The following is a 17,570-nucleotide window of genomic DNA, read 5'->3' as shown; positions in this document are numbered from 1 at the left end:
AGTCATTGTAAAGATGCAAGTATTTTTGGTAATTAAATATTTATTTTTTCAATTTCCAAGATTGGTTTGCAAGTTTGCATTAATCTGAAGCAGCTTGTTATATGAAAGAATAATAATTTTTTTTTTAATATATAAATTATTGAATTTGTTTATTGTTCTACAAGTGGAAGGATGGAACCACTATCAGTAATCTCTCTATGCAAAAAAACCATCTTTAAAAAAGAAGCCAATAAGATAATGTCTAGAAATGCAAAATAAATTTAGACATGATTGTATTGCATCACAACACTACCAAATTTCTTGCAAACTGACAATTTCATGCATTCAACCCATATTACCAGATAGGAAGAGCACCATATGCAATTAGCTCCTTCAGATCATGCATTGCAACCATTCCAGAACCACTTAAAGCACATCTGAAGTAAACTCATCAGAAAATATTTTAAAAGTAGCAAATTAGCATGACAACCTTGTCTGAAAATAATGCACATAGATTTCTCAATACCTTGTCCTGAAAATGATGTGGCGTACTAATTTTGAAATGTTGTGAAATTATTGTGGCTTTTTGTTGTGTCCATAGCATTACTTTAAAAATAATCTTACCCCCTCCTTCCAATGTAATCCTTAACCCCTCAAACCTATAAAAAAAATTAAAAAAAAAACAATAAAAATCAACCCAAACAACAAGATTAGGCCAAATAACAATAAATGAACAAAATATTTAAATAAAAAAACCCTAATCATTCAAATTCTTAACTCATTCATCCTACTTCATAAAAATAATTCATAATTTCACCTTTTTTTTTTCCTAAAACGATACCAAGAGAAATATTGTGGCCGCAAGTTTTCCTCAGGGGCACCAGAAGTTTTGCTCTCATTAGTTTTACAGTTGCAATATTGATAATGAAACCACCATCATGCAACGATTTTAAAATATGAAAAATCGTATAAGAATATTGTAAAACTTCTTATATTTGTATGTGTGTATGTGTTTTTGTTCTAGTGATGTCAATATATTTAAGTTATTTATTAGATTTTGTATAATTTAATTTTCTTAATGGCCACCCTAGAAAAAGTTTCTAAAGACAGCACTTATTATGATCAACTTAATTTAATAGGCAATACACAGTTTATATTCGGACTTGATGAAAAGAAAAGGTTGTTTTGAGTTATGCATAAAATAGATTGATATATAAATTTAATATTTCCTGAATGTTTGTTGCTCCAAGACAAGTCCTTTGACTCTACAATATATATTGAAAATTCAAAAACTGAAAGACTCTTCTCACCCAAAAAAAAAAGAAAGAAAAAAAAAGAAAACTCCATCAACCAATAGACATTTGGCATTCATAAATGATTCTGGTTTTTATAAGTCTATTTGGCACTTTTCCTTGGAATTGATCTAAGGAAGAGTAACGTGTACAGATTGTGAATATTGAGATTGTAAATCCTGCAACAATGTGATTCAACTATATCTTTTGATCGCTCAAATTCAAACCTGCCTGGGCCAGTCACAAAACAGAAATACTATTTAAAGAGCACACCAGGATAGACATTGATCATAAATTTGAGTCTAATTTGCACTGAGGTTCTACATGAAAATCAAGACATAACAGGAGAGAATACATTTTAAGTTGATAGGTAAATCAAGGAACTTTTCTCGAAAGTAAAAGTAATACATACAAGGTAAAAATATCTTCTCCATTTCAAATGTTTACAAATCTAAAAGTGAATTTAGTAACATGTTATTTAAATGATGCGTGTTATGTTATGGACACTTATTTTGTTGAAACACGGTTTTGATCACCATTGAATCCGAGACCATTCAGTTTTGAATGGCCCTGGATTCAATATGTTATAGACTTCTTCAAAGAAGTCCCCAAACCTCTAAATTAGACTGGTTACTAATTTGTAACTTAGAATATCATGAATGATATTTATTATTGTTCATATATGAATTTATTATTGTTCACATGTCTTAGAACCCATATCCCTCTTTTTGTTAAGCCACATCAACGACCACATCATCCATCCATTTTCCACATTCTTTCTCTTATTTTCAATTTTTTTCTCTATTAATTTCTCAACTTATTGTTATACTTTTTCTAACTTTCTCTTTCTCTCTCTCATTTTCCACACACAAAAAGGTTACTTCTCTCTCTTTCTCTCACTCATTTTCTTTCTTCATTTTTGGTGGATTTTTATTTTATTTTATATTTTTCTTTCATCTCTACTTTAGGTTGATGAATTTTTGTATTATTTGGAACTTTACTTTGGGTTGTCGTGATTAAGTTTTGTGTTTTTAAGTTGTTAACTTTTTTATTTTCTTTGATTTCATCATATTGCATTATAAAGATAGTTGTAGGGTCTCGATTTACAATTCAAGCCCAAAACGTATGGAGTGTTGGCCCAATGAGCCCAATACAATAAATTTGTAGAGAGTGGATTGAAGAACTAGGCCCTAATGAATTGTGGTAGCCAAGATAACACTGTTTAGAGGTCTTCTCCACATAAATGCGACTAGAAAAGTAGCTGCAATGCATTTAATACGGTGGTGGCAACTTTCCCTTAGATATTTTTAGGTTTCCTTCCTTCTCGTATGTTCATGAGGCATGTCCTTATCATTGGAGCTTCTTGGAGGATTACACTAATTGCTGGAGTACATATTGTGAACTACATTCATCATATCCGAGGAGAAGTTCCTTCTCGGACAACCTTTCATTTGTTCCCCACTTTTAAGACTTTGAATGTAAACACCTAACAACTATTTGCTCCTCCTCGGACCTATCAATGTCCTTGGACAAAGTCCAAGGCCCAATATTCGATCTTGGACCCTCGCCCCTACAATAGTATATAAGAATATAAAGTTATTTTATTACATAACACGACTTGGATAATTTGGTTTTTATTACTATATATATATATATATATATTTTTTTTTTTTTACTCTTTTTTTCTTCTCATGTTATTTTCTACAAATTTCTTATTATTCTCTATCACAGTCTCTCTTGAAAAAAGTGGTTATTCTCTTTCTCTTGATTTTTTATTTTTTCTTGCAACTCTACTTTATATTGATGAATCATTGTGATTTTTAAAACCCTATTTTAGGTTCATACATTTTGATGTTGTATTTTTTAGTTCCCCATCACAAATTCTCTCTCTCTCTCTCTCTCTCTCTCTCTCTCTCTCTCTCTTTACAATAATATTAAGAGAATAAATTATACATATTTAGTATAAGTTTGATATGAGTTTTGATTATCATGATTATCTCTTTTATAAGAATGAATAATTTATTTAAATAAAAATTATACATACATACATATGTATGTATTTATTTATTTTGCTTAAATATATAATCAACCTCATGCAATTCATTTAAAAGTAATGACGTTAAAAAAAATGAATAATTACCTTAAAGATTACATTTGTATATTCATAACCTTTATATTTAGAAAGACTTTCATTTAAATTTAACAATATTGAAGTGGACTGAAATGTTACATAAATGTGGTTCAACAAAAACGTTGCTACAATAAATGTTATGCATAAGATTTTAAATATTACTAGTTTGAGATATTTTTTTTTTGTTTTAATAAATTTCAATTTAGATAGGTGCTTTCAACCCAAACATGTCTTTTCCCATTATGTAAGTGCACAAAAACAAATCGAAGTGGACTAAAATGAATTGAAGTGATCTGAATGGACCAAATGGAACAATGTGGACCAAATGGAGAGAATAGGACTAAATAGGAACAAGGTAGACTGAATAGGACCAAATAAGAACAAATGGACTGAATAGGACCAAAGTAGATAAAATGGACCAAACAGGACCAAATTGGATTGAATAGGACCGAAGTGGACTGTATTAGACCAAAGTGGTCAGATTGGACCAAAATGGACCGAATAGGAGCAATGTGGATTGAATAGGACTGAAGTCGACAGAATGGATCGAATAGAACCAAAGTCGACAAAATGGACCGAATAGGACTAAAGTGGACTTACTGGCCCAAATAGGACTGAAGTGGATCAAAGTGAACATAATGGACTAAATAGGATCAAATAGAACCAAAGTAGACATAATGGACTGAATAGGACCAAAGTGGAAAAAATAAGACCAATGTGGACTGAATAGAGCTAATGTGGACTAAATGGACCGAATTAGACCGAAGTGGAAAGAATAGGGCTAATGTGTATTGAATGGACCAAATTAGACCGAATGGGCTGAATTGGACTGAATAGAACTTTAGTGGACATAATGAACTAAATAGGACCAAATTGGACCGAATAAGAGAGAATGGACCAAATAGAACCAATGTAGACTGAATAAAACTTTTGAATATTTTAGATCGAAGTGAACTAATGTCTATTTTAGTATTTTTCTTTATATTTTTAACTCAAAACTAAAGAGTTTAGCCAAAATCTAATAAAATTTCATAATTTTCAACCAAAAAATGAAAAAAAGAAAAAAGAAAAAAAAAAGGAAAACTTTTGAGCTAAACTTAAAAAGAAAACCTACAAAAAGAATCAATTTAAGGCTCAATTAGTCTAAAATTGATTGAAGGGGACCGAAATTGACCGAGTAGACCTTATTGGATCAAAGTAGACCTAATTGGACCAAATAAAAATTATTTCATTTTTAGGGAAAGCAAATTATCTTCTGTTAGGACATATATGATTCAATGTTAGGAACACATGTCAATATTTATGTAATTGGCTAATCCTTTGAAAAAACGCGCTTTACTTGTAATTGGATAGATCTAGGATGTATCTAATACTTCAAGGAATAAGAGTTCAAGTCTAGTATTGAAGCCATGCAAATCTGTCCAAGAAACAAGTGAAGAAGTGCTGATTTTTTAAAGCTCAATAGCTACTCGACACCTAGCTTATCTATCGAGCCCTTCAAGTTATTTTTATCGCAATCTCGACACCTCTCGACAACTAGGTCGATCGATCAAGCAACTTTCTGTCCCCTTGATAACTTCTTGACACCTCTCGATGGCTCGCAACAGGTCTTGACAGATAGCTATCTATCGAGGTATCTATCGAGAATTACGAAATTCAAATTTCTAGATCTGATTTTCGGCCCATGCTTATGTATTTGTGTACGATTTCTTTTCTCACAACCCTAAACATATATAAGGCTTATTTTAAAGGCCGTCACATAAGAAAATACAAGGAGAACACATGTAAAAAGTGACCGATGCCTTATTCTCTCTGAAAGAAGCTACTGTGTCTTTTGCGCCTTAGGATTTTGTAACCAAGTGCTTATTGATCTTCATTATTGATGAAGTGAAGAACTTTGCAGCCAACATCTTCTTCAAGTTGGTGTGTTAATCACGTACTAGGAGCCATGCATCTTTGGTTAGTCATGTACTGGGATCCGTGCAAAAACGATGGCGTTCATATATTGAAGAATTCAGAGGTTCTGAAGCAATAGAAGGTTTCTGCTATAAGTTCATCTACGGGGAATGTAGAGTTTAGGGACAAAGGTTTTGTACTAGATTTGAAACTTCTCTTTATTATAGTGGATTCCTTTTTAGGAAGATTTCCCCTCAAGTTTTTTATTGTGAAACTAGTTTGTTTCATTGGTTTTCTTGGATCATCATATCTTGTCTTTTTTTTTTTTTTTCTTTTTTTTCCGCTGCATGATATTGATGTTAGGTTACTTTAACAAGGTTTATTCATAATAAATCTAATTAACAATTTGGGTTTAAAACTTGTTAATTCTAACAACTGGGGTCTAAATTTCCCAACAAGTGGTATTAAAGTGGGTACACTCTGATTGGATTAATTTCCTAAGTGTGATCCTTGACCCCTGTTATCATGGATCGTGGACAATCTCTTTTAATTCCTCCTTTATTTGATGGAACTAATTATGAGTACTGGAAAGTTTGTATGACAGTTTTTTTGCAGGCTTTATGTGAACAGGTATGGCAAGCTGTTGAAGTTTGCTGGATTAAGCCAAAGGAAGCACTGGGGAATTGGGATGAAGCAACAATCATAGTGGCAAATTTTAACAGTAGGGCCTTGAATGCTTTGTTTTGTGGGGTGACCAATGAGGAATTCAAAAAATATCATCCACGAAAGTTGTCAAGGAAGTATGGACCATTCTTGAGACCACCTATGAAGGTACCAAGGCAGTAAAGACTGTGAAGTTTCAAAGACTCACTAGTAGTTTTGAAGAAATAAGGATGGAAGAGGATGAGACCATTGATGAGTTCTATGCTAAACTCAAGGATATTGTGAATTCTACCTTCAACTTTGGAGAATCTATAGCAGAATCCAAAATTGTTAGAAAAATCCTTAGGTCCTTACTTGAAAGATTCCATGCCAAGATCATTGTCATTGAAGAAGTGAAGGACATTGATCAAATTCCTTTGACTGAGCTTGTAGGGAACCTTCAAACCTATGAGATGGGATTAGGCTCAATGGGAAAAGGTGGAAAGAGTAAAAACTTGGCTCTGAAGGGTATAGAGGAAGAGATCGAGGACTCTAAAGACAAAGATGATGATGAGGATGAGGATCTAACCTTCATAACTGATAAGATTATCAAGCTTCTTCAGTTTAGAAAAAAGAATAAGGGCAAACCTCCTAGGAAACCTAAATCCTCAAGGAAGGGCAAGAATGAGAAACCCCTTATCCAATGCCATGAGTGCAAATGTTTTGGTCATATAAGGATAGAGTGCCCAAACTACCTTATGAAGGAAAAAACCAAGGAGTCAAAAGATAAAGGGTTGGTTGCTACTTGGAGTGCTATTGAGAATGACTCTTCTAATGAGTATGTGGATGAATGTAGTCATGTTATGGCCTTTGCCGCCTCAACCGATAAGGTGATCGTGGAGAGTGCTAGTGACAGTGAGGATTCTTCTGATGATGAAGTACCCAAAAAGATAACCCTTCAAGAAGCCTATGATAAGCTATGCAATGAATTTATAAAATCTGAAAAGGCTTCTCATCTTTGTAGAAAAGAGCTTAATGAGGTAAAAACTGAAAAAGCTGATCTGTTAGTCAAACTAGATGAGACCACAAGGTTAGTTGAGACACTTGTTGTGGAGAACGCCTCATTAGAAGAGAAGGTCAAGAATCTTGAGGTTGAGCTTAGTCAAGCTAGAACTCAAATGGAAAGGATGTCTAATGTAAAGCTTGATGAGGTCTTGAGTGCTCAAAAGCATAGTTCTGATAAGACTGGCTTAGGACTGTCTTTGTGCCACAATCTGAGAAGGTAATAAAGGTATGAAATCCAAAACTGATCTGACTAATTCTAAATCCTTTGTTAGACCTTGTTTGTCACCATTGTGTTGTTTCTGGACATATTCGTCCTAATTGCTTTAAGTTGTATCCTCAAAAACAAGTGTCCAAACGGTCACAGATTTCCTCTCAAGGACCTACACCTTTATTTGGAGAGTTATTAAAAGTCTTGAGCTTTTTAACTCAATTTCAGGAGAATTTTAATTCTTCTATGTCATTTAGTAGACATACTAGGACACGTGCCTTTTCATCTTCACGGCCAAAAACTCGTGCTGTGTGGGTGAGAAAGGAGCCTAAGACTTAATTGTCTTTTTTGTTTGTCCTCTACTTTAATTCTTTCTATCTAAAGTAGGACACTCTTTGCTTGATTTCTTATCTGCTTTTGAAATCATGCTTTCATGCATATGCATTTTTCTATCATGCCTTCAGGCATATGCATCTTTCTTTCATGTTTTCATGTTATTTGTTTGTTTTTGTTTGGTTGTTTAGTTTTTATTTTGTTTTTCAAAAAAAAAAAAAAAAAAGAAGGAAAAATCATTAAAAAAAAAAAAAAAACAGTGTGTGTTTGTGTACATTGGTACTTGTATACATTGAGTGACCATTGAAACAAAGTTTTCTAAACTTTGTATCTTTTGTAACTTAGATGAGCATCTCTATGCACAACTAATCAAGTGAGCTTTGTGGCTCGTATTTGTGATGAGTAAGTTAAGTAATTTCTTGTACTTAACACTCGTATTACTCTTTTTGACGGGAATGATTAGAGAATCCTAAGAGAAAGACATAAATAACTATCTCACCATTATTACCCACCAATCATGAAATGACATTTGTATGCTTCGGCATAGCAAAATTGGAATGTCAAATGCTTAACATCATTGGGTATTTCTTTTCTTTCTCTTATATGCCCATGCATGAATTGCTTAAAATGAAAAAAATGCAAAGAAAAATAAAAGCAAAAAGATCAAAATGCTTTATATATGATTGTAAGCATGTATTCTAGGAGATGTGAGAGTTATAGGATGTACCTCGAAAGTGATAGTCCCCATTAAACAGTTATGATTGTGTGTGAGTTAAAGTGATTTTCTCATATCTCAAATCATTATAACATATAGACACTTATGCAATCTTGCGATATTTTTCACACACAACATGCAATATTCTTTGCTACTCTTGATACATGTGCAAGTACAATGTGATTTGGCCATCACAAGGAATACATGTGTTAATATATACTCACTAAACTGTCTTAACTTGTTTTTGAAATATAAAATTAGTTAGACTTGTTTAGTGTGTGTGTGTGTTTTTTTTGAATCTATGAGCATGACATTTTTTCTTATTGAGAGATTTGTTTTTCACATGTTTTGCATCTTTCTATTATCTTGTCATCCGTAGCATCCTGTTTCATTACATTCATGCATTTATATGGATTCTTTGTACCCCCTTGATCATCTTATATAATCTTTATATTTCTCGGATGAAGCTTTCTAGCTTCTTGTACCCTTTTGTCAATCATGACAAAAAGGGGGAGAGATTGTGGAGAATATGTGGTTTCTTTTTAAGATTCTATATGTTAGGGGGAGAAATACATGCCTTTGTAAGGGGGAGATGTGTTTCATCTTGTTAGGGGGAGTGTTTACCTTCTTCTTATTATACACCGGTCTTGTGACCATGTTTACATATATTGTGATTATCTTTGATATATATATATATATATATATATGTGCTGTGTATGTTTTCTTCACCTATCTCTACATGTGTTGTTTCTTTTCTATCTTTAAATACATGTTTCTTATTACTTGTATGCAATCTATTATTTCTGTTTCACACTAAGATGCCTTGATGAGTTTTGTTTAAAGTGTTTCAGAAATACAGGTTGTCAAAGTCTACTTGTCATAAACTCTTTTCTTGAAAAGTTTTTCAAAAATTTTGTGTTAGGATATATTTTATTATATTCAACGAGTGAGTATGAGTTGAGTGATTTATGACTTCTCTCATATGTTCATTTGTTTGTTGTGATTTTGTCACAGATTGTCAAAGGGAGAGATTGTTAGGACATATATGACTTAATGTTAGGAACATATGTCAATATTTATATAATTGACTAATCTTTTGATAAAACGCACTTTACTTGTAATTGAGTAGAATTAGGATGTATTTAATATTTCAAGGAATAAGAATTCAAGTCTAGTATTGAAGCTATACAAATCTGTCCAAGAAATAAGTGAAGAAGTGCTGATTTTTTAAAGCTCGATAGCTGCTTGACACCTCTCGACACATGGCTTATCTATCGAGCTCTTCAGCTGATTTTCATCGCAATCTCAACACTTTTCGATAGCTAGGTCGATTGATCGAGCAACTTTCTGTCCCCTCGATAGCTCGCAACAGGTCTCGATAGATAGCTATTGTAGGGACCGAGTTTGAATCCCAAGCCCAAAAAATGAATAGGTTCGGGCCCAAAAAGCCCAAAATAATAAATTTATAAAAAGTGAGTTGGAAAACTGGGCTAAAATGAGTTAGATGGCAAACAAAGTGGATTCAAATGATAAGAATAGAAAAGTAGATGGATTTCAACTGAAGAAAGTCGTCCTCGAACAGGTCCGAGGGGATCAATTCTTGTATATTTATCTTAAGTATGATTACATGATTGTTTCCTGACTGCTACAATGTTTCTCTTTAGATTTCTCTCTCTAATTTCCCCTCTCCCTCTTTGTCAGGGGTCCCTTACATTATATATCTCCCTTCTAATGATCTTGGCCCTCCATTTGTTGATTATCCAGGCCATTACTTGAGTGTTTGTCATATCGGACACCCTTTCTAACCCTCTGTGAGTTGAGATAGCCAATGTAGCACTATTGAAGGGTCTTTTCTACATAAATGTGGCCAGAAAGTTAGCTACAGAGCATTTAATGCGGTGACAGCAGTTTTCTCTTAGATATTTCTTGGCTCCCACTCTTCCAGTGCGTTCGTAATGTGCGCCCTTATCAGTGGAGTTTCTTGGAAGGTCACTTTGAGTGATAGGATATGCATTCGATTTGTGCTTCGTTTATCCGAGGAGACACCCCTCCTCAGACCACCTGTCCCAACCTTTTCATCTGCATGTTATTTATGGGACTCTGAGCTTAACACACTTACTACTGTTTGGGCCCTTATCCCTATAGCTATCTATTGAGCCCTTATCCCAACACATGATTTTGGGCCTTTATCCCTACAGCTATCTATCGAGCTATTTATTGAGAATTACGAAATTCAGATTTCCAGATCTGATTTTCGGCCCATGCTTATGTATTTGTGTAGGGTTTCTTTTCTCACAACCCTAAACATATATAAGACTTATTTTAAAGGCCGTCACATAAAAGAATATAAGGAGAACATATGCAAAAAGTGACCGATGCCTTATTTTCTCTAAAAGAAGCTACTGCGTCTTTTGCACCTTAGGGTTTTGTAACCAAGTGCTTTTTGATCTTCATTGTTAATGAAGTGAAGAACTTTACAGCCAACATCTTCTTCAAGTTGGTGTATTAGTCACATACTGGGAGCCGTGCATCTTTGGTTAGTCATGTACTGGGATTCGTGCAAAAAGGGAGGTGTTCATATATTAAAGAGTTCAGAGTTTCTAAAACGGTAGAAGGTTTCTGCTATAAGTTTATTTATGGGGAATGTAGAGTCTAAGGACAAAAGTTTTATACTAGATTTAAAACTTCTCTTTACTATAATGGATTGCTTTTTGGGAAGGTTTCCCCCCAGGTTTTTTACTGTGAAACTAGTTTGTTTCATTGGTTTTCCTAGGTCATCATATCTTGTCTTATTTATTTATTTCTGTTGCATGATATTGAAATGATATTGATGTTAGGTTAATTTAACAAGGTTTATTCATAATAAATCTAATTAACAACTTGGGTTTAAAACTTGTTAATTCTAACAACTGGCGTCTAAATTTCCTAACGTCTTCAACAAAGTTTAGAGAAAAAATAATACATTATATTACAATACAAAATAATTATTTATTCTCAAATATCGCGTGGGTCTGCAACTAGTCTATATCTATATATTACTAAAAGCTGAAGCGTTGCATTTAATGTTGCTACGCTCACGTTGAGCCACATTAGCAACCACGTCATCATTTTTTGTTTCCAATTTTTCTTATATATTTTTTTAAACATTTTCTCATTTAAGGTGACTTAAAAACTCCATTACTTAAAAACTAAAATATACTTTAACCATTATTTTTATTATTAATTTTCCAAAACTCTCCCTCTCTTTTACCTCTTCATCTCCCCACTACTTTTTACCTTAATATCATTCTTCCTCTATCTTTTTGTCTTCATTTATTTTGACTCTTCTTATTCTCAACATCTTACTATAAATTTGACATTTTCTTTTTCATTCTATGCATAGTTTTCTCACACAAAAAAGGTTACTTCTCTCTCTCTCTTTCTCTCAATTTGATTTTCATTTTTGTTTGATTTTGTTATTTTTATTGCATCAATTCTTTAGGTTGATGAATTTTTGTGTTAATTAGAATTCTACTTTGGGTTGATGTAATTTAGTTTTGTGTTTTAAGTTGTTATCTTTTATATTCTCTTTGATTAAATATTACCCTACTGCATTATACATATAGTACATAATAATATAATGTTATTATATTATATAGAATGACTTGGATAATTTGATTTTTATTGCTATATATTTTATTTTTATTCTTTTTTCCTTTCATCTTATTTTATTCAACATTTAAATCCAGTCACATCCTCTATACTATTAAATTATGCAACACAAATCAAGAAAATGGCTAGACCCAAACTTGCCTTCCTTTACCATACATTGGGGGAATCAATATATTTGTGTGATAAAGGGTCATATAATTTATAATTTAAATAGCACCCTTTGAATGTGTCTAGGCCCATAGATTGAGCAATTTGTAGACTTAAAAGGCTATTGAGAATGAACTTTTTGAATCAAGTCTAAAAAAATATGAACAAATATATCATTTAGATAAAAACTTTTATCATAGATACACTAATAATTTTTTTGCCACAAATTTAAATCATGTAAACTTAATAATTTTATATTATGTGTTAGCATCGTCTATACTTCTTCTTCTTCTCAAAAATATTATGTATCATGTTTAAAGGATGCCAACAATACTGATCTTATGGGAAAAGTTACATAAAATATTGAGGAAAAATGTTTTATATTACAATCTACTAAATTTTTTTAAAAATATTTAAATCTTTCTACTTTTCATATCATTGACGTGTTTTACAACTACCACATGTGTTAACTTAAGTCTTAATATTCTTAAGTTGTTTCGGCAAAAAGAAGAAAAAAAAAGTTGTCACAAAAGAGGAGTTCATGTAAAGTTTTTTGCAAAATGAAATATCTATTTTGTAAGGCCACCAAACTTGATAATTTGCAAATGATGGAACTACTTTCAACAATATTTGCATAGTTATATAGTTCCAACGAAAGCAATTGTGTATACTTTTAATCTTCCAAAAACACACATCTACAAGTGGTTAAACATTCATCTTAGTTAATTTAGATTTTTTTTTTTTGGAAAAAAAATTAATTTAGATATTTATAAGTAAACAATGAAATAATGATTCATGAATAATTAAAAAAAAATTATCTATGCATAGTTATCTTGTGCGGTTGTAACTTTACTTATAATTTTGTATTTTTATATTCATCTACTTTAATTTAGATGTTTATAACTTAATAATGAAAGCTATACACAAAGTAATTAAAACAATCATAATTCTACAATTCAAAAAGTCACAATTTTTTTTTTTAAAAGGCCTTTTACATTTCCTTGGAATTATTTTTAAAATTTTTTTTTATAAAACCTTTGACATACCACTAACCTAACCACTTCATACATTAAAAAAAAATTATGGCTCATTATTACTTCTGTTAGTATATTATAGATATCTTAATTGATTGAGACCAAACTAGAGAAATTCCTTTCATATTTCCTTGAAAATTTAGAAGGAAAAATAAAATAAAAACCCTTTGGCATACCACTAACATAACTACATCTATAACTATTTAAGCCATCCATGAATTCTATTTCTTATTGATAACCATAAAATTTAGAACTAGCAATGGCACATACAAAGTAATAAAGAATAAATGAAGGAAGAAAAAAAGAAAAGAAATCAAATGCCAATTAATAACCATTATTTGAAAAATAAAAAGGTGGCCAAGAGGAGTAAGAAATAAAATAGAGATGGCTATACAGAGGACATTAAAAACTTTATAGTGTAATAAAATCAACAATTAAATATAATAATACAAAATTTAAACTTAAAACTAATCAAACTCTAACTAGGGAAATTATATTTATATATATATATATATATAATCATAATCTTCATACACCATGACTTAAAAAAAAAAAAAATTAATGAATAGTTCTACCTCTTATTTAATGACCATGTTATGCATATCATCAACCAATAAATATATGATAATGGTAAAAAATGTTATAGACAAGATTATGAAAAATATGATAAAACTATTTAAAAAAAAAAAAAAAACTCTTTATAAAGTCTAGGGACTAAAATAGTATTTTATCTAAAAAATTATCATGCGCAACGCGTGGGTCTGCGATTAGTATATCTAAAAACTAAAGCATAGCATTTATTGTTGCTATTCTCTCATTGTGCCACATCATCCACCTATTTCGTACCCTCTCTCTTATTTTAACTCTTCTTCTTATTATTACTTTCCCAACTTTTTGTTTCACTTTCTTTAATCTTTCCTCCTCCCTTTTACCTTTTCATTCCCTCACTACTCTCTACCTTAATGTCACTATTTTATTTTAACTATTCTTATTCCCATCTTCTTACTATAAATTTGTCATTATCTCTCCCATTCTATTCATACTTTTTCCTAACAAAAAAATGTTATCTCTCTCTCTCTCTCTCAAATTTTTTTTTTCAATTTTTCATGGTCTTTTTTTTTTTTTTTTTTCTTGAATCTCTACTTTAGAATGATGAATTTTTATGTTCTTTAGAACTCTAATTTGGGTTGATGTGATTTAGTTTTGTGTTTTTAAGTTGTTATTTTTTTTTTTCTTTGATTGTTAGATGCTATCCTATTGCATTATAAAAATAATATATAAGAATACAATGTTATTCTATTACATAACATGACTTGGATAATTTGGTGTTTATATATATATATATATATATATTATTTTTACTCTTTTTCTTCTCATCTTGTTTTCTATAAATTTTCTTTTCTCTCCCATTCTCTCCTGAAAAAGTGATTATATTCTCTCTCTCTCTCTCTCTCTCTCTTGATTTTTTTATTCTTTCTTACAACTCTATTTTGGGTTAATACGTTCTAGTATAGTGTTTTTGAGTTCCTAATCACAAGTAGTCTCTTTCACTCTCTTATATCTTTGGTTTGATTTTTGTTTGAGTTAATATTTAGTTATTTTGAAAGTGGGAATTTGAATTTTTATCAAAACACAATGCATTTGAATGTGCCTATCAATTATTTGAGCTATATCAAGTGAAATTTTGTTATGAGTTTTGATTGTCATGATAATTCCTTTATGAGAATGAGGAATTTGAAAATTTTATTTAAAAATTAAAAATTTTAGTTGTAAAATAAAAAAAAATAGCGCACTATAACATAAATTTGAAGAAATATAGACTGCCTCAAAAGGGAATAATATTAATCAAACACACCAAAAATGATAGAATGATATATTGGTAGAGATAAAAAGATGGAAAATAATTTTAGAAATTGTTTAATTTTTAGGGAGAATTATTATTTTCAACAAATTATTTTAAAATAATTATACATTATACAATAATTACAAAATAATTATCTATTCTCACATATTGCGTGGGTCTGCAACTAGTGTTTTTAATCAATAAAACATATCTCTATCATTATGTATCCTTAATGTTAAGTTCTTGTTTTTCCAACTTTTGCATATAACCCAAGAACACACATTCTGCATGCCAAGGACGTGGGAAAACACTCAGAAGTCATCCTTGAGAGTGGAAAGAGTTTTGTTCATCACATTCATCCCATCTCTTCCTTCTTGTTGAGACAAAGAGAACCTTAATCTTAAACCAAAATTCCTGCACATTTTCTCTTCTCTATTTCTCTCCCAAATGACATACACTTGGAGAAATTTGTAGCCTTCTTCTCCTTCAACAAATATTGAGTGTTGTGAGGTAAATGAGGGTATGGAAACTATTGGAGGTTGAAATCCAAATCTTACAAGTTTTGTGGCCTTCGATTGGTGATTCAATGATGGTGTCTCTGGTGGATTAGTTGGAGAAAGGGCTTGGTGAAGTCGGTTGTTAACTAGAGCTTGGAGAGCTCATGTATTTAGGGGAGATTTCGATGGTGGTGTTGCCAGAGAAGTTTTTCATTGGGTGGTTTGGTTCCTCTTCGAAAATACTTGGTGTTTTTGAGTGGTTTGTCATTTCTTATTCTGCATCTTTCATATTAGTTTAGTTTATTTGTCTTAGCTTTGTTATATGCATGCAATATGAAATTTGGCTAATCACATAAAAAATTGATCTTAATCTTAGTCAGGGGAGGCATTACCTTTAAGGCTAGGGGGTTCAAATGAACCCCCTGACCTGGCCAAATTATATATATAATTTTTAATAATTTTATATATAATTTTTAATAATTTTTTGAGCCCCTCAAATAAAATTTTGAACCCCTTGACCCTAAATTTTGTTTAAACCCAGTTAATATAAGTTTGAATATGATCATTTTAATGTTACTTTTACAATAATTTAATAATAAAGGTTAAGTGGCAGATTGAAATTAGTTTTTATTAGGACCCACAACTAACATCACTTTTTTCCTATCTTTAACAACTTGTTACCTAGGTTTTATTGTGAAACTGTTGAGTCAATAGTACTACTCTTAAAATATTTAATTTTATAAGAAAAAAAATTTTCAAATTTTTTTCTCATTCATTAAAAATAAAATAAAAAATTTAGGACTTTGGCTTACTTTTCCATTGACAACACAATAAAGTTTTTTTCCTCTGCACTTTTCTTCTTCATCAACAAAAAGTACACCACTGTTACAATCGATAGATTTATATCTATATCTGTGACTATTTCCTCGTTCTCTCTATCTTTCTTTTGCCCTTCTATGTTTTCTTAGTTTTTCTCTCTTTTTGATCAATAGTTTGATAAATGCTCTATAGATTTCCAAATCCAAGAAGTCTTTTAGTGCTTGCTCCAATTCTAATTTCCAATAGACTGACCACGTGTATGGTTACTGGTTAGGAAGTCATAAACTTTAAAAGTAAAAACTTATATCAGTTACTATTTTTTTTTTTTTTTTTGGTTTCACATTTACCATTAGTCCAACTCCAAGAGACTGACCACGTGTATGATTAGTTATTGAATTATGTTTGTTTATGCATTCAATGGTTGTTATCATATTGATATTTATACTAAACTAGATGATGTCCTGCGCAATGCGCAAAGTACATTACAATTTCATTTGAAATCTTTTTTATATATATTAAGACTTACATATAATACTTATTTTGTTATATGATATTTATGTTTACCCATAATATTGTTGAATATTTTGAAACTTGATTTTCTTAATTCATATTTTATTTTAAAAAAAAATTGTATAACACTATAAGACTATAACATATTATAATATTTACTGTTAAAAGTAGATTTTATTTTTTAAACTGATTATATGATTTAAAAATCTATAAATAAGAATTTAAAGCATAAAATACTTTTATATCCTTAAATTACATAAATTTAAGCAACCTCCCAAACACTTTCTCAACTACTCTATTCTCACAACCAAATTCATTATCTCAATGAAATTAAGGAAATCATTCATAACTATCAACATAAAGAGAATGTGATTAAACAAAGAGAAATTTGCTAAAAACACATTTATTTATTAAAATTTAATTGTCTTTAGGCTTCCGTATTCTTTTATAAAAAATAAAAAATAAAAACTTTGAAATCATCATTGATTTTCATTTTTATCACTGTGGCTCATACCACACAAAACAGCAATAAAACAACCTAAAAAGAAACCTACAAATTATGAGTTCTAACACAAAATTGTATAAAAAAAATAAAAAATAAAAAACTAACTTTATAAATAATCAATTAGTATGTTTCTTTTTCTTTTTCTTTAGTTATAAAAGAAAATACATTTATGACTCTCCCAAACCAAAATACCAAACACCCAAAAACTCAAAGCGAATCATAAATTCATAACCTTCACAAAATCCACAACATTCGATTTTAACATCAAAACCATAAGCTACCGTCACTGAATAAAAAACGCAA

The sequence above is a fragment of the Quercus lobata genome, chromosome 8, assembly GCF_001633185.2.
Source record: "Quercus lobata isolate SW786 chromosome 8, ValleyOak3.0 Primary Assembly, whole genome shotgun sequence".
Classification (NCBI taxonomy): domain Eukaryota; kingdom Viridiplantae; phylum Streptophyta; class Magnoliopsida; order Fagales; family Fagaceae; genus Quercus; species Quercus lobata.
The sequence above is the reverse complement of the archived record's forward strand: the minus strand, read 5'-3'. Positions refer to the sequence as shown.